Raw genomic sequence first — 26,661 nt, 5'->3', positions numbered from 1 at the left:
ATGGCCAAAGAATACTAGAAAATAGATTATGACCACAAGAAAATTGTAACAAATCAGAGATGCCTTCTACTTGATAGTAGGAATTATTGTCAGTTCGGTTAAAATAGTCCTTTATCTTTAATAGGAGTGGATGATTATTAATAGAAGTTAATTTGAGAAAGAATTTTGTTTGTAGATATTTGAATCTAAGAGCTAGTGGGGGAATATTACATTCTACTTGTAATGATATAATAGGAGTAGACCTAAAAGCGCCTGTTATGATCCTTATGCATTTATTTTGTATTTTTTATAATTTATTCACTAATGTAATTACTCCACCATAACAAAAGAAGGCATACTCAAAATGGCTACGGACTAATGACTTATATAGTGTTAGCAAGATGCGTGGGTCTGCACCCCAATATGTACCAGCTAATGATTTCAGAATATTGCAGGCCTTTAATGCTCAATTTTCTAATATTTCGACATATTTGTGCCATCTAAAATTACTTAAAAAGGTAACTCCTAAAAACTTTATTGAATTATCTATTGAAATTTCCTGAGTACCATAGTATATTTTTGCATCTCTTATTCTTATAGAATGCTTTGAAAATATTACTACTTTGCTTTTGTCAATACTAACCTCAAGACTAAGATATTGAAAATTAAGCTCCAATTTTTTGAGTGCTACATTAAGATCTAACACAACATTTGATAAATTAAGTCCTGAACTATACACTACTAGATCATCAGCAAATTGGAGGTTAGAAACTCGATTACCCAAGACAATACTAATTTGATTTATGTAGATTATAAAGAGCAATGGACTCAAAATTCCGCCCTGCGATACGCCTCTATATGAATATCGAGGACCTATTAATTGGTTATTGATTCTAACATAAAGTTTACGACCATGCAAGAAATTGAATATCCAACTAACTATTTTTTCAGGGACATTTAAGGATAGAAGAATGGATGATAATTGTTCTAAATCAACATTATTAAATGCTCCTACAACATCCAAAAAAACACCAGCCAATATCTTATTGTCAATCTGGGCACTATGGATGTCAAGACATAAATTCCGTAGACTCTCACAAGCAGCATTCTGCTTCCGCATCGAAATCCAAATTGATTATTAGGTAAGAGGTTGTTACTTTCAATATAAAATATTAATCTCTGTTTTATTAATTGTTCAAAAATTTTACCAACACACGAACTTAGTGTGATAGGACGATATGAATCAGCTGAACTAGAATCTTTCCCATGCTTTAAAATTGGAATAAGACAGTCTGTTTTCCATTCTTCTGGAATAGTGGAGTTGTTCCATAGGAGATTTAATATTTTTAGAAACTTATTTAAGTTAGAAGAGTTTAGGAGTTTAAACATTTTATAGGAGAGCCAATCCCAACTACATGCAGAGTCCTTTCTTGATGATAGACCAGCTTTTAATTCTTCAATAGTAAAAGGGGCAATCATAAAAGAGTTGGTGCTATTCAAAGGATGATTATTGTGAATATTTGTCAAATTTGGTACTGTATCTGGAGTATATTTGTGTAAAAAGTTGGATATCCAATTATTGCTAGAGAAACAATTATTATTAGAATATAAGTTCTTAAATTTCCTCATTTTTGTCCAAATCTGTTTCATTGGCGTTAACCTATTTATGGTGGAGCAAAAATCTGTCCAGGATTTACGACGTTCAAGTCTTAATATACATTTTTTCTTTGCTTGAGCTTGCTTAAAATGAATGTAGTTTTGGATATTGCAATTTGATTTGAATAACAGATAAGCCTGCTTGCAATCTTCTACCACTTTAGTACATTTTGCCCATTCCACCAGGGAAGTTGTCGCTTTCTTTTAGGTAGATGAATAATATTGTTACAGTGATAGTTGGTTTTAGGTACTGAATTTTCTACCGCTCTAAGAACTATGGAACAGAAGTTATTGTAAGACTTCTGTAGATTACAATTATTTATTTCAAATTGTTTTAACAAGTCATTTACTAAGTTCTCATATTGGTTCCAATTTACTATTTTCAGATTATTGTGTGGAGGAATGTTGGATGGAATTGAAGAAGATTCAGTTTCCGACACTACCATAGAAAATTTTGTGATTGTAGGCAAGTGATAGCTGCCCAAAGAGTCCTGATGAACTTGCCATTCACAGCACAGGAATAATGAAGATGGATGATACTATTGTTAGATCTAGTCCATTTGGTCTCCTAGAATTAGTACCCACTGTAGTTGGTTGATCATTATTTAAGAGCATTAAGTCATTATCGTCCATTACATCCATGATGTCTCTACCTTTAGAATTTGTTCTATTACAACCCCAAATGGTATGGTGAGCATTAAAATCACCAGCAATTATTAGTGGTTTTGGAATACTATGCAACAGTCTATTAAATTTAGATTTGTCAAAGTTAGGTACACTGTTGCCAGGACTATAAAAGCTAACAATTGAGATGTCTTTTTGTTTGTATTTAATTTTGATTGCTACATTTTGCAAGGAGTTATCAGAAAATGTTTCTAACTTTTGAAAATAAATGCCATTTCTAACAAAAATTGCTACACCATTGTGATCATTACCACAATCATTTCTTATTATTGTATAACCTCTGATAGAAAACTGTATATTTGGTTTAAGCCAAGTTTCTGATATAAGTGCTATGTGTATGTCCTGCTCATAAAGTAGGTTTTGAAGCTCAAGTCTGTTACTCAACAGACTTTGAGCATTCCACTGTACTATGTTAAGTTTGTGACAGTTGAATGTGACATTTTATTTTTAATTTGTATGGTATCTTTAATAGCTGAACTAATTGCATGTGAGCTAATGCTTTGATTCTGTGTTTTATTTAGTGAAATGACTTTGATTATTGATTCTGTGATTAGGTTCATTGCTGCTGGATTGGACAAAAGTAAGCGAAGAGAATAACGGCCCTGCACCTCCAATACTGTGGTGTGAAGTGCCCCAGGCTTTGTTTTTCTCTGAATATCAAATAGTTGGTACCTTGGAATTATTTCAGGTATAATATATTCTATTCTTCCTACTGTGGTTTCTGTGGAAGATATGCCATAATTTAGCCAGTGTCATGTTTAAGTAGAAAAACTTAGAGTATTTTATTTGATAGGCGTTAACTATTTTACAGTAACAAATGGTGACAATTGATCAAAGTTATATTTTCTTATTAACTGACCCAGCAAATGTTGTAATGCCTTATAAAGTAACAAAAAAGAATTACAATAATTAAAATTTTTGGGGTATAAAACATAGATGATGACCAATTCACAGACCTACAAAATATATTGTACAGAAAGTTTATTGTACTACAATTATTGTATTTGCTTGCCATCTTCCAACCCTATTGCGGATCTGTGTATGGAACAGAATAATGATATAAAAATCATGACACAAAAATAGTTTTAGATCGCAGAAGGGCAAAAATTTTAAGAAGTATGTATTTTTATTGATGAATCATAGTAAAATTTTATTTTATCATATAGAAAATTGTGTGAAAAAATAAATATTCAGTGGTCACCCTTATAATTAAGGGGTATGAAAAATAGATATTGGCCGATTCTCAGACCTACCTGATATGCACACAAAATTTTATACAAATTGGTTCAGCTGTTTCGGAGGAGTTTGCGAACAAACACCTCAAACATGAGAAATTTATAATATAAAAAATACGTGCTGTTAGATTACGGTGGAAAAACAAAGTTATTACATTACTGAAATAAAACAAATTGTGTTATTATGACTATTAATAATTATTGTGTAAAAGTAACACTTTTTTTTTCATATCTGCTATCAGCCCTAACAGCTTTAATCAGATTTATAAATAAATACAATATGTTATGGGAGTGCACATCCAGTGATGTGTGAACTTTTAATTAGGCACTTCATATTGTGCTTAGATTGAGGCTAGTCACATTCTTTTCAGCCAAAATGTGCAATCTTTTATATTCATATGATTTTTGTAGCCAGATGATTTTTATTTCCATCAAGTCTTTGTTTAAAGGCCACTGAAAACTTTTCTATTTCTTCTTTGATTGTTGGGATTTCCAGGTAATTATGAGACTGCAGTGCTCCTTATGAACCATGAATGAAGTAATTATTTTTGAGTGACTGGCTAATTACAATTTGTGTGGGAATATGATACCAGTTTTATTATACATTTGTATATTAGTAGTTTTTAACAAAAAGTCTGAGCTAGAGGCATTTCCTTTTGTATACTTAACAAAATAATTTTTGGAATGCTTTCCAAAGTCTTAAAACTAATAATATTTACTAAAAAAGGCAAATTTGGCAGAATTTTACATAGATGATAAACTAGAACTAGTATGTTGCCCAAAAGAGGCAGTCAGAGTAACTAAATGTTTTTTAGCTGATTTTGACTAATTAACTGTTGTGTGGTTGTAGCAATACAATTCAGTCTCCTTTTTCAAGTGTGAAATTTATATGGACTGACTTTGCTGGTCTTTCTCTAATACTAACACCAGGAACAGACATATTATACTACTTATAATGTCTACTACTCAGCTACGTCAAGTTAGTAAGTCTTTTGTGGGGTATGTGTATATGCTTTTACAACAAGATCCCAGAAAACATTCAAAACAAAAGTATTACATTATTCAGAAGAATTGTTAAAAAAGGTTTGTGTGCTGTAGGTTACTATAAGATAAATGACTTTCTTAATGATACCACACACTGGGAATAGAGTGACCACCCTCAGGCTATTAAATAATAAGTTTAATTGTACAATATCACTTTGTAAACAATACAAAACAATACAAATTTTTTTGATAAAAAAAAAAGACCACTGAGTTTATTGCACCCATTCTTCTCAGGTCTGAGGCGTTCGTTTTGGAATGGGTGGTAGTTTTTGACTTTCAATGAGTGATGTCACATCCTATTTTGAATAAAAATATTTGAATTTGAATCTCCGCTTCCTCAGCATATTCCAATTTTACCAGGCATTCTTGCAATTTTGTGGATGCCATGTTTGAACTTTATCACAGGAGAGTACTGCAGTGTCATCTGCATAGGTTGCAGTCATTACTTCTTCTGAGATGGATAGGTCAGATTACTTTCATGCCACTTCTTATGAAAAGCTCCACCCCTCCACAGTAAATCATAAAATTAATTACTGATATTCATAACACACGTTTTTTTACCTACATGATTAGCAATGATAGTGTTCATTAATTTTAAAGAAAATATAGAATAATTGAGCAAAAGAGACATTTTTAATTCTGGATATATGTATTTTTTTAAATATTACAACTGCCTACAAACTGAAAAAAAAAGGTTAAAACAATGTTGATATTTACCAATTTTGATTATCAAACTGAGAAAGTAAAATCAACATTATGCCAAATAATTTAATCAGGTGATTTTATCTTAGTATGTTGGCTATTTATATATTTTAATGGTAATAAATTATATTTGTTTTTCAGCTAATTTGTCCAAATCTCTGGTGACACCAAAAACTGCCAAATCACTCAAGATGAAACTGACCTAAAAGCAATGTCCATGCCTCACACTGGAAATTGATCTGGTTAGTATGATTTATTCTTAAGAGAACACTTGATCCAAAGCATTCCTTATTTTATTTTATTTAACTGTCTCAGTAAAACAATATATTAGTAGGTAGGTAACTTATTATTAACAAAATGTATTTATTAATATATCATGAATTGAGAATATTACTTAACTCAATTAATGTAGGTCAAGGAAATAACACTTATGACAGTCAAAAGTCTTTAATAATTTCTAATTTTATATCTACCGCCACTTTGTAGATGGTTGAGCTTTAAGAAGTGGAAGAAACTAATTGCCACCTTTTAAATCAACCTTTACAGCTATTTACAAATCATTTCACAGTACACCACCATGTCTACTGACAATGTGTTTGCCTATAGGCATATCAGTTTCCTGTCAATTCTGTAATTAATTTTGAGATTTCAGAGGTACCACGCTCCAGATATTCATACGGATCTGTGGCGTCTACGAGTCTACTCACGATTCCACAAGGCGTCTCAACGGTATCTCTGATGAATAGATCAAGCATATGTGGTTATCACAAATGTATGACGTTGTTAGCCTGAGCTACCACCACCAGAGGTACCACGTTTCAGGCACTTTTCTCGTAGGACTCCCTCGTGGATTTGTAAAAGATATTCGTCTGGTTGTTTGAATTGTTGAATAGAGGTACTTCCCTTTACTCTGATTATCCTCACACTGAGTCTTAGTGTGGCTGCAGTGACAGCCCTTCTCATATGATTGATGGAATGAGCTGGGTGTGTTGTGCAATAGGATCTCGGTGAGTGGGTAATTCGTTTTCCGCCGATATTGTCAACTGTTCACCAGTTTGAGGTGCCAGACGGATTAAAAATTAGTGCACCATACAGTCAGTTGCAACCACAACATAACTCCAACGCAACCGCACCATGAGACTAAAATTTCTTATGTCAGCTACGTTACCCATGCTGATTGACTGCCATCATTGCAATCGGCCAAGATTAATGCCAAGCTCGCAGATATCATGAGTGTTATGGACGCAACCGTGCCCTTATACAAAATTATCTAGTCTTCCTTCATCGTGTCATGTTCCGTTATCTTGTTTGGTCGAACCTGACCAAACGATCTATCCCTGTGAAGTTAGTATAAAGATCTCACTAATTTGTCACATCGACACACTTTCTCAGAGACATTGGTCTTCCAGCCCTTAAGCGTCGCTGTATCATGCGAATACTGCGCAAGGTATTATGTAACATCACACGTCGTTCTGCACTACGCATTGCAGCGCACTCGTTCCAGTCTAATTATGTAGACTTGAATCCTTTATCTTCGATAACGTAGAAAAAGCACATAAGTGCACCGAAATTTTCTGCATCGTCTCCATTTTCATCAAGAAATGACTTGGTATCCCTCCCATCTGATTTCCATAATATGGGTATGCTTGCAGTCCTTGTGACCCTGCTTCCAATGGCGTATTGTTATCTACCAAAGGTCCCTTCTGCTGGATGTTGGTTGGTCGCAGTTGATCAGGTCGTATCCCACTTCTGATGACGAGGAAAGAACCTCTGTATTGTTTTTAAAAGGTGTGACGTCATAACTGTTGACATCACAATTGCTATCTTGCTGAAGATCACTCATCGGTATTTTATTACTTTCGTTTATTCAACGGGCAGCGTTACGACGTCCCAGAGAGGTCCGTACCGTACGACAGCCCAAGCACGACTGACTCCAGTGTCTTTTTTTTTTTTTTTTTTGAGAGAAGGAAATACTGTGAAGTATTTACGCCCCGGAACGGGGCGTAATATGTCGGACTCGAGTGTCCGCGTAAGCGGACACCCCATACCGACTAAAACCTTCTCTGTGCTGTTAGCAGCCCTGGCTTTCACAGCGAAGTAGGACGTGGGCCGTGGAGGCCGCAAAGACTACGCAACAACAGTCGCGGGGCGTCTCCTAAGGAGACTCGAACCTCAGACCGGCTGTGTGCTTGTGGGAAGGAGAGAGAATGAAAATGAAGATGAAAGATGAAAAGGTGATAAGAACACACTCGCCGGCGAGTGTGGTGATGTTTTGTGTAATGTATGTAAGTGTGTATGTATGTGTTTATGATTGTATGTATGTGTGTTTGTATGTATGTACGTAGTGTAAATGTTTGAGTTTGTGTCTGTTTGTGGAGTGTGTAAGTGGTGTATGTCAGTCCGTCAGTCAGTCCGTGTGTGAGTGAGTGTAGTGAAGCGATTACAGGACGAGGACTAACGTCTCGTCGGGTATCAAAACAATGTGTGGTGTATCTAGGGTGCGGGCCGCTGGCCATCATCAGAGTGACGAGTGCCATTGGTTTGCGGTGGTTGACCGCGCCTACGCCTGCGAAGGCGGTGTGTGCGTGTGTCGGTGTTTGTGTGGGTGTCGCGTTCGCGATGGTGATGTCGTCATCCGGGTCTACCGTTACGTGTCTGGGACGTCTTATTGGGTTGAGACTATGGTGAAGGGGGGTGTACCCGCATGCCTTCCTAACCAGGATGTTGGGATGGTTAGGCGCCTTGTCAAAGAAGCGTCGCGAGATCTCTTTAAAGTGTTGAGCTATCGTCGGAAGCTCTAGGTCGCGGTGAAGGTCAACGTTTCGGATGAACCACGGGGCTCCGGTTGCCATGCGCGTGAATTTATTTTGAACTACTTGCAAACGACGTAAGTAGCTCGGTCGGGTATGCGCGAAAACGACGCTTGCGTATGACAGTATGGGCCGTACGATGGTTTTGTACAGCGTCACTTTGTGTTTGAGCGGAAGTTTGCTTCGCCCACACACAAGTGGATAAAGGCGACTGAGTACAAATCGGGCTCTATTGCATACCGTATCAATATGTTTCTTGAAGTTCATATTGCTGTTGAGAGTGGTTCCTAAGTATTTGTAATCCTTCACCCACGGTATGGGTGTTTCATACAATTTAATGACGTCGGTCGGTCGTTGTTTTTCTGTCTGGCACTCCCAGTTGATACAGCTTGAATAATAAGCCGTTGTGCCATACCTTGTCGAAGGCCTTCGCGACATCGAAAAACATGGCTGCCGTGGTAGCGTGAAATTGACGCCGTATGAGAATGTACTCGGTGAGTCGGTGAGCCTGCTGGGGACACGAGTGAGCGGTTCTGAATCCGAACTGTATGTCGGGTATCAGGTTAAGCTCCGCGATGTAATGATTAAGACGCGCGAGAATTAATCTTTCGTAAAGTTTCCCGATCGAGTTAATTAAGCTAATAGGCCTATAGCTACTCGGATTAGCTTTAGGTTTATTGGGTTTTGGGATACCGATAACAATGGAATCCTTCCATTGTTGGGGGAACGCGCTATTAGACAATAGAATATTAAAAATGGTAACCAATAAAGTAATAAGAGTCGAGGGTAGGATTTTAAGAACCCTATTGTTTATAGTGTCGGGCCCCGGGGCCTTCTTGGAGTGAAGCTCCTTAATGATTAGCTTCACCTCTTCGTAAGAGGTGGGTTTTATTACATCGCCTGAAGGGCTCAGAGCGGAGCGACGTTCAACTTCACGATCAACTTCGTCAACGTGTGTCGGGTCGGCTGCTGCATTTGGAGAGCACTGACTCTCGAGACTATCGGCGAGGCATTCAGCCTTCTCATCGTCATCGAGCGCCGGCTGCAGTCCCGGTCTGTCCAAAGGAGGCATGACAGTGGGCGGCTCCTGTTTGAACGCGCGAGGCAGCTTAAGGTTGCCGAGCAAGCGGTCCCAACGTTCGCCGCGGAGTTCCGCGATACGTTCCCGTACCACCCGCTGTAGGTAGCGGAGGTGGCGCCTATTCTCGACCGACGGATACCTGTCGTAAAGTCTAGTGGCTCTGTGCTTCTGTGTGAGTAAGTTCCTGACCTCTGGAGGCAGGTTTAGGCGATGCGGTTGCATCGTCGGAACCTGCGTGGAGCAGGCCTTGATCCTATTCTGTATATGTGACGTCACATGAGAGATAGCACTGTGAGCCGTGTCGACCGAGTCGATGACGTCCGGTATACGTTCAAGGTCGTCGGACTTGATAGACTCGAGATCCTTTTCCAGCCGTTGCCAGTCGATCACTGTTTTCATCGGTGGTTGATAGTTAACCGGTGGGGGTAGATTTAGGACGACGGGCCGGTGGTCTGACTCTAAGTCGTGAAAAACCTCGATTGAATTTACATTGAGCGTTACGTTTTTAAGTAACGCAACGTCTAGAATGTCTGGTCGGTGCGCGACGTTATCCGGATAACGTGTTGGTTCGTCGGGTGCTATTACTGAAAAGTTCAGCGTGTCTGTCAGCGAATCTAATAGGATTCCGTTTCTATTTGTGGCTCTACTGTTCCAGCTGGAGTGTTTGGCGTTAAGATCGCCGCCCACTATGGCTGCGGCCCCGTGGCCGAGTAATGCTTCTATATCTGTGTCTAATACTTGTTTGTTAGGCGGAAGATAAGCTGAAATAACAGTGATCGGCTGGTAATTCGCTATACTGATGTTAGTGAGGACCGGAGGATCTATAGGTATACAGTGTAGAGACCTTTTAAAATAAATGAGGGTACCGCCCATACGGGTGGTGCGATCATTTCTGACTAAGTTGTAATTAGCGATACGCGGATCGCGTATACGTGGTTTTAGAAATGTCTCTTGCACTAAGAATAGGTCTAATTGATGTTCGTGAGCGAACTCCTTCACCTAGTCTAGTTGAGGCTTAAGGCCTTGGGCGTTAAAATACGCTATACGGAGCGTATGTGGTTTAACCCGTCCGCTTACGTAATTAGGCATCGCGAATGTTTTTATACTTTCGCCCTATATCGGTGAGGGCACGGAATATTTTGCCGTTGTCTGACATAACTTGCAGGAGCGACGGCGGGTCGTCCCGGACAGCATCGAGCCTGCTGGCCAGGGCTGTGATTTCATCAATGTCGAACAGCTCTGACAGTTCGAACATGAAGGCAAAGGCGCTGCCGCCTTTGTTACCTGTTGCCGCGGACGCGGGCGCCGGTGGCCTCGGTCGCGGGACCGACGCCGCCGGGCGAGACGCTAGCGGTGGCCGGAGGGGCGCGGGGGCCGCGAGAGTGGCCTCTGTGCCAGCGTTGGCAGCCGGAGGAGATCTCGCCCAGGCGTTTACCTTCGGAGGCGGCGCAGGTTTGAAGGTCGGAGTGAACTCCACCTTCTCTGTTCTGCCTTGCGGCTGGCGGCGCCTTGGGTGACGCTTGTGTTTGGTTGCCTTGGGACACCCGCGATAGCTCGCGGGGTGCCCCTTCTCCCCGCACAAGACGCAGGCCGGGGGCTCCGCGCATTGCGCTGGTCGAGGGCACTCCGGCGTGCCGTGTTTGCCGAGGCACTTCACACACCTCGGGGTGTGTTCGCAGTTGCGTGCCGAGTGCCCGTATAACTGGCATCTGTGACACTGACCAGGCCCCCCGCGGTTGCGAGGAGCTTCGGCCCGGATGCACTGAAGGGAGCAAACCGATTTTATATTAAAAATGTCCTTTCCCTCTTGCGTGAGGTCGAGGAGGACGAGAACCATGTTAAATCGTTGTTTGTTGGTGGTTCCGCGCATACGGTGCACCTCGTGTGCAGGGTAACCCTGCTCTTTGAGGTCCGACAGAATGTCGGCCTCGTCTAACTCTCTGGGGACTCCAGTGTCGATCGTGCGGGCAGTATTTATAGGACCCGGCGCACGTGCTACTGCACGTGTTTTGGAATGCGGCCGTATTTATGGGGCTCGGTGCACGTGCACGTGTTTTCAATTCATGTTGTTTTTACAATAATTTCACATCACAATGTAATTAAAGGATAAATTATGAACTAATTTTAACTAAAATTCGTTAAACTGAATTATTCTCGTTTTTATAATAGGTGTGTTGTAGTATTTGCGCCGATATATATTTATTTTATTTATTTTTTTATGAAACAGGAGGACAAACGAGCGTACGGGTCATCTGGTGTTAAGTGATCACAGCCGCCCACATTCTCTTGAAACACCAGAGGAATCACAAGAGCGTTGCCGGCCTTTAAGGAAGGTGTACGCGCTTTTTTTGAAGGAACCCATGTCGTATCGTCCCGGAAACACCGCACAAGGAAGCTCATTCCACAGCTTTGTAGTACAAGGGAGAAAGCTCCTTGAAAACCGCACTGTGGAGGACCGCTACACATCCAGATGGTGGGGATGATATCCTAACTTGTGGCGTGTCGTGCGAAGGTGGAATTCGGTGGCAGGAATCAGGTAAAACAGCTCTTCGGAACACTCCCCGTGATAAATGCGGTAGAAGACACATAATGAAGCGACGTCTCTACGCAACGCCAAGTGATCTAGCCGTTCACAGAGCACTGCGTCCCCGACAATTCGAGCTGCTCTACGTTGCACGTGGTCAAATGGATCGAGCAGATACTGGGGTGCGCCAGACCAGAGATGACAGCAATACTCCATGTGTGGCCGGACCTGCGCTTTGTAGAGCGCTAGAATGTGGGCCGGCTTGAAGTATTGCCGTGCTCTATTGATGACACCCAGCTTCTTCGAAGCCATTTTGGCTTTGCCCTCCAGATGACCACGGAATTGGCAATCGCTCGAGATTTCAAGACCCAGTATTCCGATACTAGGCGAGGCTTTAAGAGAAGTGTTCTCGAAGAGCTGTGATACGATAAATGGGGTTTTTTATTGGTAAACGCGCAAACTTGAGTCTTCTGGGGGTTAAATTGGACAAGGTTCAATTTATCCCATTCCGTGACCTTCTCAAGAGAGGACTTTATAGAAGACAAGTTTCTCCCGGCACTGGTCGACGATTTCCCGAGAGAGACCTGCATGACCCGTGTATACGGCATCACCAGTGCTGTCATCTGCATAGCAATTTATGTTGGAGGTGTCCAACATATCGACGGTGGAAAGGCAAAATTTACTAAGCGATACTTTTTGCGATATTGAGTTATATACACCAAACGATTCAGAAAAAAAAACTGCATCGTTCAGTCTCACTCTCATGCTTCTATGATGACTTTTGATGTCGCTTAGGTATTCGAATCTTAGGTGATTTTTTATAGTTTTCGGCGACTAAACGACAACTTTCTAACCATTTTTAAAAAAATCCCACATAGACAATTTACCAATATAAGATATTGTACATAGTAAATTTTACCTGATTTTTATTTTTAGCACTTTGGCTTCTAGTTTTTTTTTACTCGGACCCAAAAAATTAAAAATACACAATAAGACATTTTTGCCTTCTTACTTAATTTTTATTTTTGTGACTTAGATATTTTTATCATACCGTAAGTTATTGTAATTTGGCGGTTTAGTAATTTTTTCTTGAATAAATTCAATTTGGTAGTATGTCGCTTGATGAAACATGACCTGCCTACTTTATAAATATTTTTGTCGCTTAGATATATGTCACGGGATTTGATTTTTATTTGAATACGGCGGTTGTCAGATTTGTAAGGGATACGTTGTCGTTTAGTATCATCGCGCAACACATTCAGGACGCGACGCACCGTCGCTTGGTTATCCTGTGTGTCTGCACTCACGCCGGTCAGACTGCTTTCTAAAGTAAATTTCATTAAAATAATTTTTTCGCCTTTCGATGTAACTAAGTTTATAGATGAATTATCTTCTTCTTAATATATATAAATCTCGTGTCACAATGTTTGTCCTCAATGGACTCCTAAACTAATGAACGGATTTTAATGGGGATTACTTCATGGAGTGCAGTTTTGTCCAACTTGAGAGATAGGATAGTTTTTATTTTGATTCGGGACCCATAATTATAATTTTTTCAATATTTGTTTTGTATGGACATATTTTCTATGAGAGATTTTAGTGACGCACGGTTTGACAGTTCTACAGAACAACGTCTGTCGGGGCAGCTAGTGTAATAATAAATTTTACACCTACTTACATGAGCTAGGTTATTAAAATTATTTACTATTTGATTTTAAAAGTCTTGTATTTTTTTTATATTTACAGCTATGAAGCGAAGATCTTGCATTAATGGAAGAGGTAAAGGAATTTGAAGGCCTAATTGCTAAATCTACTACGCACGTTTTTTTTTTATTTATTTCATGTAACACGTACATATATTTCATTTTAACCATTTTAGTCTAATTGATTAATAAATCTTCGGTTAAATCTAGATAGGTAGAAAAAGCCTATATATAGCTGGTTGAAAAAACGAAACTCAGTTCTGATTTTGGATTTTACTAGTTAAGGTTTTGTCTTTTTTTAATAATATAAACAGATTGTGATTGTGTTATTATTGAGAAAAGGATCCAATTTATTGCAATTAATAATGTGCCTAGTAGTACTGCCAACAAGCCGCTTAATACAATATGTACTATTATTATACCATAATAATATATAGGATGGTTTCCAATAATAGTAGTTAAAGAATAACATTAAAAATAAACTTACTTGACTAATACGCAAAATAAATTTAATATCTCATAAATGATGGGGTAATAATATAATTAGATTAGCGAGACGAGAAGCGGCTATTTTATATAGATCCAAAGGTTTCCAATAAACATATTTTAAGAATAACATTAAAAATAAACTTACTTGAAAACAGTTAATATTATCTGCTATGTGATGGGGTAATAATATAGTTACATTAGCGAGACTAGAAGGGGCTACACTACATACATCAGTTACAAGTTTTAACTTGTTTACATACAAAAAACCTTATTAATACAGTTTTCACTGCGAACGTTTATTACATTACTTCCATTTTCGCGTCTAGCTTATATTCGTCCTCCCCGGGTCCATATGAAACGCCAGTTTTTATTTCTTCCGAGCTTTTCCCGCGCTAAATAAAAAAGATTTAGATTCGTTGGCGACACTTGTTCATTAATGTAGAAACGCCGTGACTGCCCTCCCACTCCGGTACCACTGGTGTCCGCGGCACGTCGAACCCGAGCAGCATGCAATAGTTCGTCTCGTAGATGTCTACGAGTGAGACGCACTGCAATCGGCCGCGCTCGGGCATGCTCGCCGGTGGTCGACTCAGTCAAGTGCCGCGCTCCTCGACGATACACGTTCACAATATCGCGTTCGTCTATAGTAATTCCGACCTTCTGGGCGAGTGTTATCGTCACGTGTAACAAGTTTTCTGCACTGCTTTCGTTTACACCGGTGATCTTGACGTCATTTAAAAGATTTTCCTGATCGCATACATTTATTTGTTGTTGCAAAACCTCAATGCATTTTCTATTTTGCAAGACTTGCTCGTTAGCCACCTCTAATGAACACGAAGCGTCTTCGAGCTGTGATACTCGCTCCCCTACGCTATCCAACTGTGTGCTCAAAGTTGATACAAACGCTGACAGGCGGGACATCTCTGCCACTGCCCTTCAGCCAAATCCGCTCATGGATACGCTCTCTCACCAACAACCTACACAACACCCGATGGATGAATGTCTCTAGCTGTAGAGAGTCGAAAGAAGCGATACCTGCACTGTCGCCCAAACTGATACGTAGAGTTATCAGCCTCAACAGACGTGACATCCGTATGGTGGGCACCCTAACGGGTCACATATCACTAAACAAGCGCCTTTTCACAAACGGCGTATCGGACAGTCCTAAGTGCAGAGGCTGTCTAGCCGAGGACGAAACGGTCACTCACGTAATCCTGGAGTGGGCGGGGGTGGCCAACCAACGGGCTAAAACCTTAACCAATACGAGGTCGCTCCAGGAAGTCTGTGAACACCCCAGGAATTTTCTGAACTTCTGGAAGGAGCTGGGCTGGTTGGAGTAACTGGCCAATACTGCACGCAAAATGGACCTATACTATTGGTTTAATTGCGGAAACAGGAGCCCATATATACCATACCATACCATGCCATGCCATACCATACCAAGTGTCATGCAAATTTCAAATACAAGTTGTATGCAATGTTTTCAAAATACAAAAACATAAAACTTGTCGTAGACAAAATTTGAATGAAACTTGACTGATGAAATTTTTTGTCACCTACGAGGCGGCACTAAAAATTTCGGGAATCAAGGCAGTGGCACAACATTACTATTTAAAAATGTATTTATTGCTTTTAGAAGTATTCTCCGCGAAATTTGACACATTTTTCCATACGATGGAACCAATTATTGAAGCAACCATTCCATTCGGAAGTTGGGGTCTCCAAAATGGCCGCTTTGTAGGCGTCCACAGCTTCTTCAAGTGATGAAAATCTCTGACCACGCAATTTATTCTTTATTTTAGGGAAAGTATAGAAATCATTAGGGCTTAGGTCGGGGCTGTACGGCGGATGGTCTAATAATTCTATGTTTTCTTGATCTAAAAATTCTTTTGTTCTGTTTGCGGTGTGAGAACTCGCATTGTCGTGATGGAGGATGATGCGGCGGTTGCAGTTCTCTTTACGGAGTTCAGAAACGAACTGTGGCAAACAAATGCTAGCATACCATCCTGCATTAACCGTTCTTTGTCCTTCAACGAACAATTTTTGTTGGCTTTAATTAATTTTCGAACACCCAAACTCATGACTGGTTTTTTATTTTGGGTTCGTACGCGTATATCCAGGATTTGTCACATGATACTTTTTTTTTGAGAGGAGGAAATACTGTTACGTATTTACGCCCCGGTACGGGGCGTAATATGTCGGACTCGAGTGTCCGCGTAAGCGGACGCCCCATACCGACTAAAACCTCCTCTGTGCTGTTAGCAGCCCTGGATTTCACAGCGAAGTAGGACGTGGGCCGTGGAGGCCGCAAAGACTACGCAACAACAGTCGCGGGCCGTCTCCTAAGGAGACTCGAACCTCAGACCGGCTGTGTGCTTATGGGAAGGAGAGAGGATGAAAATGAAGATTAAATGAAGATGAAAAGATGAGAAGAACACACTCGCCGGCGAGTGTGGTGATGTTTAGTGTAATGTATGTAAGTGTGTGTGTATGTGTTTATGATTGTATGTATGTATGTTTGTATGTGTGTAAGTAGTGTAAATGTTAGTGTGCATGTATGTTTGTGTTTGTGTCACATGATACGATGTTGTATACAGCATTTGAGGATCCTGCGTGGAATTTTTCGAGAGTTCTGACGCACCAAGTAACGCGAGCCGCTTTTTGCTCTTCACAGAGCAAATGCGGTATCCATCGGGAAAACAACTTTTTTACACCTAATTGTTCATGCAAGATTATTTGCATTTGACTCATGCCAATGTCTAAAGTTGCCTGAATTTCGCGGTATGTCACATGTCGATCTTCCTCAATCAGTTTACGCACAGCATCAACGTTTTCTTTGGTGACTGCAGTTTTTGGATGACCTTGACGGGGATCATCACTGAGCTTGACACGTCCACTTGAAATTCAGCAAACTAGCGATAAATTGTGGTTTTGGATGGGGCTTCATCACCAAATGCAGAAATCATCCGTTCAACACACTGTTTTTGTGTTAAACCACTTCGAAAGTCATAATAAATCATCGCTCTAGAATTTATTCGAGTCTATTCCATTTTCTCAACAACTAAACAAGTTTGATAAGACCTTGTAACAAAACCGAGAATCTTTTAAAATAAATAAATGGTATTCGATTTTTAAAACCAACGAGTTTTCAATTAAAATTATTTTAATATGACACGAACAGTGGAAATATTCCATACCCGATACTTTTAGTGCAGCCTATGTATTAGTTGTCTAAATGTATATGATCTCATGTTTTATGCTTGTAGCTTAGCTTGTTTAAGACATTATGACAAGACTATTGGTACAAACAATAGAAAGTGAAGGTACTACGGAACTTTGCTTCATGAGTATACTTGTACATCATATACCAGACCAGTAAATTTTGAGAATTTGCTTCAAAAAGTTGCACCATGCTTTTATTAGCAGAATTCACAGTACCGAGATGCCATAACTCCAGCAGAGCAATTATTTTTTTTTTATGGAAAAGGAGGACAAACGAGCGTACGCACTGGTCACCTGGTGATACGTGATCATCGCCGCACACGTTTTCTTGCAACACCATGAGAATCACAGGAGCGTTGCCGGCCTGCAAGGAAGGAGTACGCGCATTTTTTTTTTAGCTGTTTAATTGAGATTTCTATCTACTCATACTTGTGAGACGTATATAAAAGTATCGAAAGAATATCGTAATATAAGCCGAGATAAAATTTGCTTATAAAGCTAATGTCTTTGACCACTGTGTACGGTGGTTTGGTTCCGTACAGAGTAAAACACAAGTTAGGCTCAAATGGTATATTGAAACCTTAACTTATGCTATATGGTAAAATGGTAAAATGTTGGTATGGTAATGAGCACGCGAATCGATCGGCGGCTTGTCGCGAACTGGTTACAATATTACTTAGGAAATAACGCGAGGCGACGTAAACGCTGATACGCGAAACGTGATGTACAGTCGACATGCTGTTGACCGTACATGCTGCCACCGCGAGAGAAGAAAGAGTGGTGGTGAAGATGGTACAAAAAAGAAATGGTTATGGTTAGCGAGTGACGTGAGACAAGGTGATAAACAAATTTGCATTATCTAATGGTAACCTTAATGTCTCTAGCCACAGTAATCACTAAAATTATGCCTATGCACTACAGGAGAAGTGGATTGGTCTTTCACTTCATCACTACACTTATCACTATTTTTACTAGCACTAGATTGCCCGTGGTTAACTACACTTACACACTGGTCACTAACACTATACACAAACGCTGCGTTCGTCAGACCCCGCGGCTCAGGGCGCGGCGGGTGCGACGCGGCTGGCCCTGCGCCAGCGGCTGCCGGCGCGGGCGGCGCGCTGGAGTCCTGGCGTCGGCTGCGGCGCGGGCACCACCGCCGCACGGCGTACGCGGCGGCCCCGGCCACCAGCACACCCGCCACCACGTATATCGCGACGTAGTGGTGAACGTCGTGATAAGATATACCACCCTTTAGACCACTCTCTGAATTCATTTGTTTTATTTTTGCGCCTATATCATCTAGCTCCTGATCGTAACCACCCATCACTGATGCTGGCTCCGAAATCAGCGACACGAACGTCTTATTCTGGTTAAAGATGTGGTTGATGGGGTGAATGTCTATAGCTGGTATATCCGTCTGTATGGTTAATGTATTGTTCTGAAGCCTCCGAGCATAAATGGTAATGTCTTGTCCTTTCAGAACACAATCTGGACCCAACCTAATAATGCCGCTATTATTAAGATGATTGGAAAACATTTGCTCTCCACAGATGATACGTACTGGATACGAGTCGCAGCAAAAGAAAAAGTATGTATTGACCTCGCTTAGCTGAGACCACCAATCTAGACATTTGGCAGTTTTGGTTCTGCACTGCTTCGTCTCCTGGTCTTTGGAGCACATGACGTCATCATGACTCATATGAGAAATTGGTTTTTCCAAAGGACAAAGTTGTGTCTCAGTATCTAAATGAAGACAATTATTTAATTCTAAGTGTGATATGGTCATAAATGAGTCTCTTCGTAAGTTGATCGCAATGTAATCCGAAACTGGAACTAGGGTGACCATGGTTTTGCCGTTCCGTCTTGGTACAGGATAAATTTTATATACTTGGTAATGGTCTCTACTCACTAATGGTATTCTAATTTCAAAAATAAAATAGTCATTTAGCATTTTCGCTCTGACCTTGAGTAAATGGTACATTTTGGTTAATTCTGTATGCGTGTTCTCTATTGGTAAACTTAAATCGTTGGACAATCTTCCGGAAATAATATTTAATTCTTCTAGAAGCTGGTCGGGTTTCAAAAGATGTATGTTGAACTTCCCAAAGTACACCTCCGAAACAGTATCTAAAAGAACATCCTGCACATTCTTCAAATTCGACTCCAAGCTGTTAGCTGCCATAGCGCATAATAAAAATTCATTATTGTTTTCCACGTCTTTCAATTGACTCTTGACATCATTGGTAGCGTTCTTTAACTGGTTAAGGTAATGAGTAAATATTTTATATTGTTTGTCAATTGAGCCTTGCATCCTCTTCAATACATTATATTCTGCTTCTATTACGGAAGTCTGGTTTTTCCATAGAGCAGCAAGATGGTTTTGGTTTTCCCTAATTAAATCGATGTCCTGAATATACTGCTTAGCGAATTGGTCATCGAGTACACCGAACAGCGCGTGTGCAACATTACCCACAGCGTTGATAAGGCCGCGCCTGCGCCGCGCGTGCCCGCGTGGGAACTGCTGCGTCGACAGAATGTTATTGTAATGCGATAACTCTGTATAACTGTGCTGTAATTGTATTAAAATAGATTCACAATGGTTTCTGACTGACGATTCCTTGCAAATATATTCCATATGATCAATATATTTGGATAACAATTTACTGCCTTGCCAATATGGTTTTAAATCGTAGTATACAACTAGTTTCCATTCGTCCTGAACTAGTCGCATGGTTGATGTTTTATCTAAATATAAACTTTGACTGTCGTTGAAGTTTATAGCGTTGTATGCACACGTGGCTGGTGAAAATAAAAAGGTAAACAACATAAGTGCCATGGTAAATAAATTAACAATTCCTCTTCTAGCTCGTCGCTTTGGTTTTGGTAAATCGTCGTTCGACTGGTGTTTCGGCTGGTTATGGTCAGTGGTTTCATGAATTTGGTTACTGTCTTCGTCGTTGGAGTGGTTAATAGGTAAAAGAGATAGTTTGACTACTGGTCGCTTCATAATGCCATTTTTGGTTTTAACAGAGACTACTCGAACTAGCCCATCTTGCCCCGGATGTAGCTGCACGATTCGACCGAGAGCCCATTTACCCGGTGGCAGGTTAGCATCGTGTATAATTACAATGCCGCCAACATTTAAATTTGGTTGTGAACGTCGCCACTTGGACCTAGCGTTCAACTGTGTGAGGTACTCCGCTCTCCATCTCTTCCACACATCTTGGTAAATCTTCTGCACTAACTGCCATCTGGTTCGTAAGTCGTGTTCTGACTCAACAATGGTCAATGTTGGTCCACTGGACAGAAAATGAGAAGGGGTCAAACAATCTAAGTCTTCGACGTCTTCACTCAGCGGGCACAGAGGTCTGGAGTTAAGGCATCCTTCTAGCTGAGCTAGAAGAGTAGAGAACTCCTCGTAGGTGAGTTTTTGTTCTCCTATTACTCGCTTCAGGTGGTATTTCAAGCTCTTCACTGCAGCCTCCCAGAGACCGCCTGCGCTTGGCCAAGATGGTGCGTTGAAGTGCCATTCTATCGACATTTCAGCTATTTCTGCATAAAACTGGGCATTCAATATGGTTTTCAAGTTAACAATCTCCTCTTGCAAAACTCTATTTGCTTTTATAAAGTTCGTCCCGTTGTCACTGTAAATGTGACCGGGCGATCCTCTCCTGGCCGCAAGTCTTCTGAGGGCTGCCAAAAATGCTGAGGCGGTGAGATCAGAGACCAACTCCAAATGTACAGCCTTGGTCGCCATACACACGAAGACGGCGACATATCCTTTGGTACATCTCACTGATCTACCCTTCGCAGACTTGACGTCAACAAAACCAGTAAAATCAACCCCCAAATGGTAAAAGGGGCGGGTCCTGTTGATTCTTGCAGGTGGTAAGTCTCCCATCAACTGGTCGTGTTTCAGGGGGTCGTGCCTTCTACATAGCACACATCTCCGTAGCCTCTTCTTTACAGCATTGTTTCCTCCCAGGATCCAATATTCTTGACGCAGCCAAGCAAGGGTTAACCGGGGACCCCCATGAAAGGTCATCTTATGCGCGTGGTCAATAATCATGTCAGTAAGCAAATGGTTATGTGGTAAAATACACGGATGTTTCATACTATCTTCTATTTTGGCGTTGGTCAATCGCCCCCCAACCCTCAAGAGCCCCTGGTTATCAATAAATGGTTTCAATTTTAATAATTTACTCTTAGGGTTAGGTTGGTTATGGTTTTTAATATATTGTATATCTTCTAAAAATTCTACTTGTTGTATATGCCTTATAATTAAGTTTTTAGCTTTTCTTATTTCTAATATAGTTAAGTAGTTTGTTTTATTAGTATTAAATGACTTAGGTGTAAAACGTAACACCCACGCAAGCACTCTTGAAGCTCGCGTAAAATCGCTGTATCTGCTAATTATACTATCTATAACCTTGTTTTGATATTTAATTGTGTTTACATTTATATTTAATAATGGTTTTTTAAGCTCTTCGCAGGTTGTATATAATTTATTGGTTAATTTGGACTCTTCAAACGATCTTAGCCAGTGGGGACCTATCCACCACATGGAATGGTTAATCAGCTGTTCTGTGGTAATGCCTCTACTTGCGCAGTCAGCTGGGTTGTCCTTTGTTGACACATAATGCCAGCTACTCGATGGTATAATGTCAATGACCTGCTTCACCCTATTCGCGACGAATGGTTTCCATTTACATGGGTCGCCGTTGAGCCAGCCTAACACAGCTGTCGAATCAGACCAACCGTAGATTTTGATGTTGTAATCTGATAGGCATTTACAGGTGATCTTCATGACCTTGGTAAGTAGAACCGCTGCACATAACTCTAATCTAGGTAACGATACATTTTTCTTTACAGGTACGAGACGAGACTTCGAAGCTACTAATACTACAGAAGACTGGTTGCTGGTAATATTGTTGACTCTGCAGTATACAACACAAGCGTAGGCATTTTGTGATGAATCACAAAACCCATGTAATTCAATGGTGTCGTTCTTAGAAGACTGCAACCACCTTGGTATGGTAATATGGCTAATTTTCGTGATGTCAGCCTCTATGGTTTTCCATTTTGTGTTGATGTCAGCTGGTAATTCGTCGTCCCACAGAAGATTTAAGAGCCATACTTCCTGGAAGAGTAGTTTCAACTTGGTGGTAACTGGTGAAAGCCATCCAAGCGGATCAAATATCTTCGATATATTCGAGAGTAAACTTCTTTTGGTGAGTTTACTGACTGGTTCGGAATTCAATTGAAAAGTGAAATAATCTTCGTCGGGATGCCACTTAAGTCCTAATGCCTTGGTTGATTCCTGGTATTTAAAAACATATGCTTGGTCTTCGCATGGTAACTGGTTATCTGGTAGTACATCTGGTTGATTTGACGACCACTTCCTTAGATTGAATCCACCTAACTTAAGGAGATTTATGAGGTCGGAAATCAGCTTCCTTGCAGACTGGAGGTCATGATGTCCATGGAGGAGGTCATCCATGTAGAGCCTGGTAGCCAGAACTTCTGCTGCTTCTGGGTAACGGTGACCTTCATCCTTAGCCAGACGTTTCAATGTCATCATGGCTAGGAATGGTGCGGCCTTGGTGCCGTATGTGACAGTGGTAAGTTGGTATTCTTCTAATGGTTGCTTTTCAGAGTCCCTCCACACGATCTTCTGGAGCGGCTGGTCATCATCATGGACATCTATAAATCTGAACATCTTCTCTATATCGGCTGTGAAGGCTATTTGGTACTGCCTCCACTTTAATATGAGAGTAAACAAATCCTCTTGTAAATTTGGTCCAGAGTACATAAGGTCATTCAACGAAAGTCCAGTCGAAGTTTTCGCTGAGGCATTAAAAACAACTCGCGTGGCAGTCGTCGTGGAATCCGTTCTGATTACACAATGGTGAGGTAAATAGCACTGAAGTATCGGATTACTATTACATTTCTTCATATGGTTTAAATTAATATATTCATGGATAAATTGTTTGTAGTTCTGTTCGATAATTTTATTTTTACAAAATCTGCGTTCTAATTGCCGAAATTGGGCTACGGCTTTGGTTTTAGACTCACCCAATTTTTCGGTAATCTCTGGTTTTAATGGTAACCGTACAACATAACGTCCGTCTGGTTTGCGCGTAGTATGCTGTTGATAATGATGAAGGCAATGGTTATCTTCATCCGTAATATTTACAGAGTTGTCTGAGATATCTTCAATCTCCCAGAACCGCTGTATATCCTGCAAGTCGACCATGACGACGTTGCAATATGTTTGGTTTGGTTTTATGGTACCACTAAGAATCCAACCGAGCTTGGTATTTTGCGCGATTGGTAGTGATGTGCCATTACGAATTAAACCTGGTAAAATAATTAATTCGTAAACTTCAACGCTTAAAATTAAATCTATTGGTCTACTTTTATAAAACTCTGGATCTGCGAGTGGTAACTTTTGTAAATACGGCCAAGCTGGTTTTTCTAATGTTTCGTGTGGTAAATTCCCGACGACATGCTTCATCACATAGGCTTCCGTTTTAAATGTGAAATTATTATGAAGAGATGACACTGAAAGCTGTGCGACTCCCTTACTATTGTTGGCTTTTGCGCCTACTCCGACCACCACACAGTGGCGCTTAATCCTGGGTAGGCCTAAAAGTTGAGCGGCATTCTCTGTAATGAGAGATGACTCCGCGCACGGGTCTATGAGGGCTCGCATGGTATGGTGACAGCCATCCATAGACATAATATTAACTTTAGCTGTTGCTAATAATTTGGGCATGGTTTCTTGTGGGGCATTGGTAACGCATATATTGGATCTTCTAGGAGAATTTTCGATCTCGGTATTTCTAGAAGTAGATGGTGCAAAAGTGACAAGAGCATTATGCAGAAGAGTATTATGCTGCTGGTTACAAAAACGGCAAGTTTTTTCCGAAGAACATTCCTTGTCATAATGGTTAATTAAACAGTTTTTACATAATTTGTTGGATTCAATGACCTTAAGTCGATTCAGCGGTGCGGATTCTAGAAATTGTTTGCATTTAAACAATTCATGGCAACACGTTTTACAGAGTATGCATTTCCGTTGTGGCGCAATATGTACTGGTTTCGTATTGACGTGGTTTATTACAGCTGGTCTTGGTTTAAAATTTCTGTTCATAAAATTATGTAAATGGTTATTGGTATGCTTTTCAGCCCATGGTTTTTGGTATTGGTTTTGGTGTACCTGGGATGAATTTGATTTGTTGAAGTCCTGCTTACGACGAGAGCTTTCTAACGAAGTAAATTTAATTTCTAAAAATTTCAAAAAATCTAACAAAGTAGGCAATTCTTTTGGATTCTTAAGCGACACAATGTAATCATTATGGGTTTCAGTATCTAACTTTTGGCACAAAATATAGACGATCAATGGGTCCCAGTTGGAAATGTCGATGCCCATTGCTTTTATAGAGTTAAGACACTCGTTGGTGGTGTCATGTAACCTTTTGATGACCGCTGCAGATTGATGTTGAATCGTAGGCATGGTTAGTAACAATTGTATGTGAGAATTAAATATTAACCTAGTATTATGGTAACGTTGGTTTAATATGTCCCAGCATACTTCGTAGTTTTCAGAATTGATGCGTAAATGGTGAACTAATTTTTCAGCCTCGCCACGGAGCTTACTTTTCAAGAATTGCATTTTCTGCGCATTTGGTAAAGATTTATTATGGTGAATTGTTTCGGAGAATAAATCTTTAAAACATATCCAATCTTGGTAGTTTCCGCTGAAGGTGGGAATGTCCATTTGTGGGGTTGAACGTTCCCTGTAAGATGACGACCACATCTGTCTGTTCACTGCCTTCTTCATGGTGTTGTATTTCTTCTCCATCTCAGCGAATGCTGTCTCATACTCTTCGTTGTCGAGCAGCCCTTCGCTGTCGATGTCCCAGTGAAGAGAATCGATGACCGACCATCTTGATTGGATAGTTCGTAAAATATCTTCGAACTCCCAGCGGTCGGAGCAGCTTTCAAGGTCGACAGCCTCTATGGTACGGGATAGCGCCTTGAAGTTGCTCTTCTGCTTTCGCAGCATTTCTTCGACCCTACTGGAGTTGCCCTGGTTCGATAGCTTTGGTGCAGGGAAGCTAAAAGAGGGACCCTCCTGAGCGGGAGAGAAAATATCGCGCCTATCTGAGCCCTGCGATAATGGTGTAGCAGGTCTCAGTAATGGTTTGCTGGGATCGCTGGTTACGTAATTAGAAATCATATTCCTAACTTCCTGGTAAAAATCTTTCGTCCGCTGGTAATGGTTTTCCGCGAAGTAGCGATGGTTAGGGTCTTCAAACTCAGCACAAAGCCTAGTATGGTTGGTCTGGAATTCACTCCAGTACGAGTCTAAAGCGTTGAGACGTTTTTCAATATAGGCGGGTGTCTTTCGTTCTGGCCCGTCCTTCTTGAAATTAACACACTGCGTGTTAATCGCGGACATAATCTGGTTTTGGGTGGTTAATAGAGCCTCCATGGTTACGGGTCAAAAGAGAGTGGTAAAGAGTGGTGAGTGATAAAAAGGAAAGATCTTACTTGAAGACTGGTACGTGGTGACCTGGTGTGTCCTCAGCAGTCTCCCCGTTGGTAGTCGCTGGTAGTATCGCCGATCTGGTGAACTGGTTACACTCCACACACAAGCACTTTGGTCAACACTAATTTGGTTCACTACACACGCGACGAATTTTGGTTAAAATGGTTAACTAATGGTACTGGTTAATAGAACGATGGATCACAATGTTTTTGTGTCCTCGAAATGGTTAAAAAAATTCTGGTCACTGGTTAACAAAAGGCCGAAGGACCACAATGTCCTTGGAATGGTTAAAAAAAAAAATTTGTCACTGGTTAACAAAAGGCCGAAGGACCACAATGTCCTTGGAATGGTTAAAAAAAAAAATTTGTCACTGGTTAACAAAAGGCCGAAGGACCACAATGTCCTTGGAATGGTTAAAAAAAAAAATTTGTCACTGGTTAACAAAAGGCCGAAGGACCACAATGTCCTTGGAATGGTTAAAAAAAAAAAAATTTGTCACTGGTTAACAAAAGGCCGAAGGACCACAATGTCCTTGGAATGGTTAAAAAAAAAAATTTGTCACTGGTTAACAAAAGGCCGAAGGACCACAATGTCCTTGGAATGGTTAAAAAAAAAAATTTGTCACTGGTTAACAAAAGGCCGAAGGACCACAATGTCCTTGGAATGGTTAAAAAAAAAAAATTTGTCACTGGTTAACAAAAGGCCGAAGGACCACAATGTCCTTGGAATGGTTAAAAAAAAAAAAATTTGTCACTGGTTAACAAAAGGCCGAAGGACCACAATGTACGGTGGTTTGGTTCCGTACAGAGTAAAACACAAGTTAGGCTCAAATGGTATATTGAAACCTTAACTTATGCTATATGGTAAAATGGTAAAATGTTGGTATGGTAATGAGCACGCGAATCGATCGGCGGCTTGTCGCGAACTGGTTACAATATTACTTAGGAAATAACGCGAGGCGACGTAAACGCT

General features: G+C 40.6%; 1 long non-coding RNA gene across 2 annotated transcripts; it reads left to right on the top strand.

Annotated features, from left to right (window-relative positions):
• Positions 1 to 1,092: 1,092 nt before the first annotated feature.
• LOC126976372 (uncharacterized) lies at positions 1,093 to 17,043 on the top strand. Of its 2 annotated transcripts, XR_007731899.1 has the most exons (4): positions 1,093 to 1,121; positions 2,022 to 3,007; positions 5,442 to 5,542; positions 13,462 to 14,023. It is a non-coding gene; the product is annotated as an uncharacterized LOC126976372 (long non-coding RNA). The 2 variants fall into 2 exon arrangements; XR_007731898.1 differs by lacking the exon at positions 1,093 to 1,121 and having other exon boundaries at positions 1,499 to 3,007; positions 13,462 to 17,043.
• Positions 17,044 to 26,661: the final 9,618 nt, after the last annotated feature.

Source organism: Leptidea sinapis, chromosome 40 (genome assembly GCF_905404315.1).
Source record: "Leptidea sinapis chromosome 40, ilLepSina1.1, whole genome shotgun sequence".
Taxonomy (NCBI): domain Eukaryota; kingdom Metazoa; phylum Arthropoda; class Insecta; order Lepidoptera; family Pieridae; genus Leptidea; species Leptidea sinapis.
The sequence above is the reverse complement of the archived record's forward strand: the minus strand, read 5'-3'. Positions and strand labels throughout refer to the sequence as shown.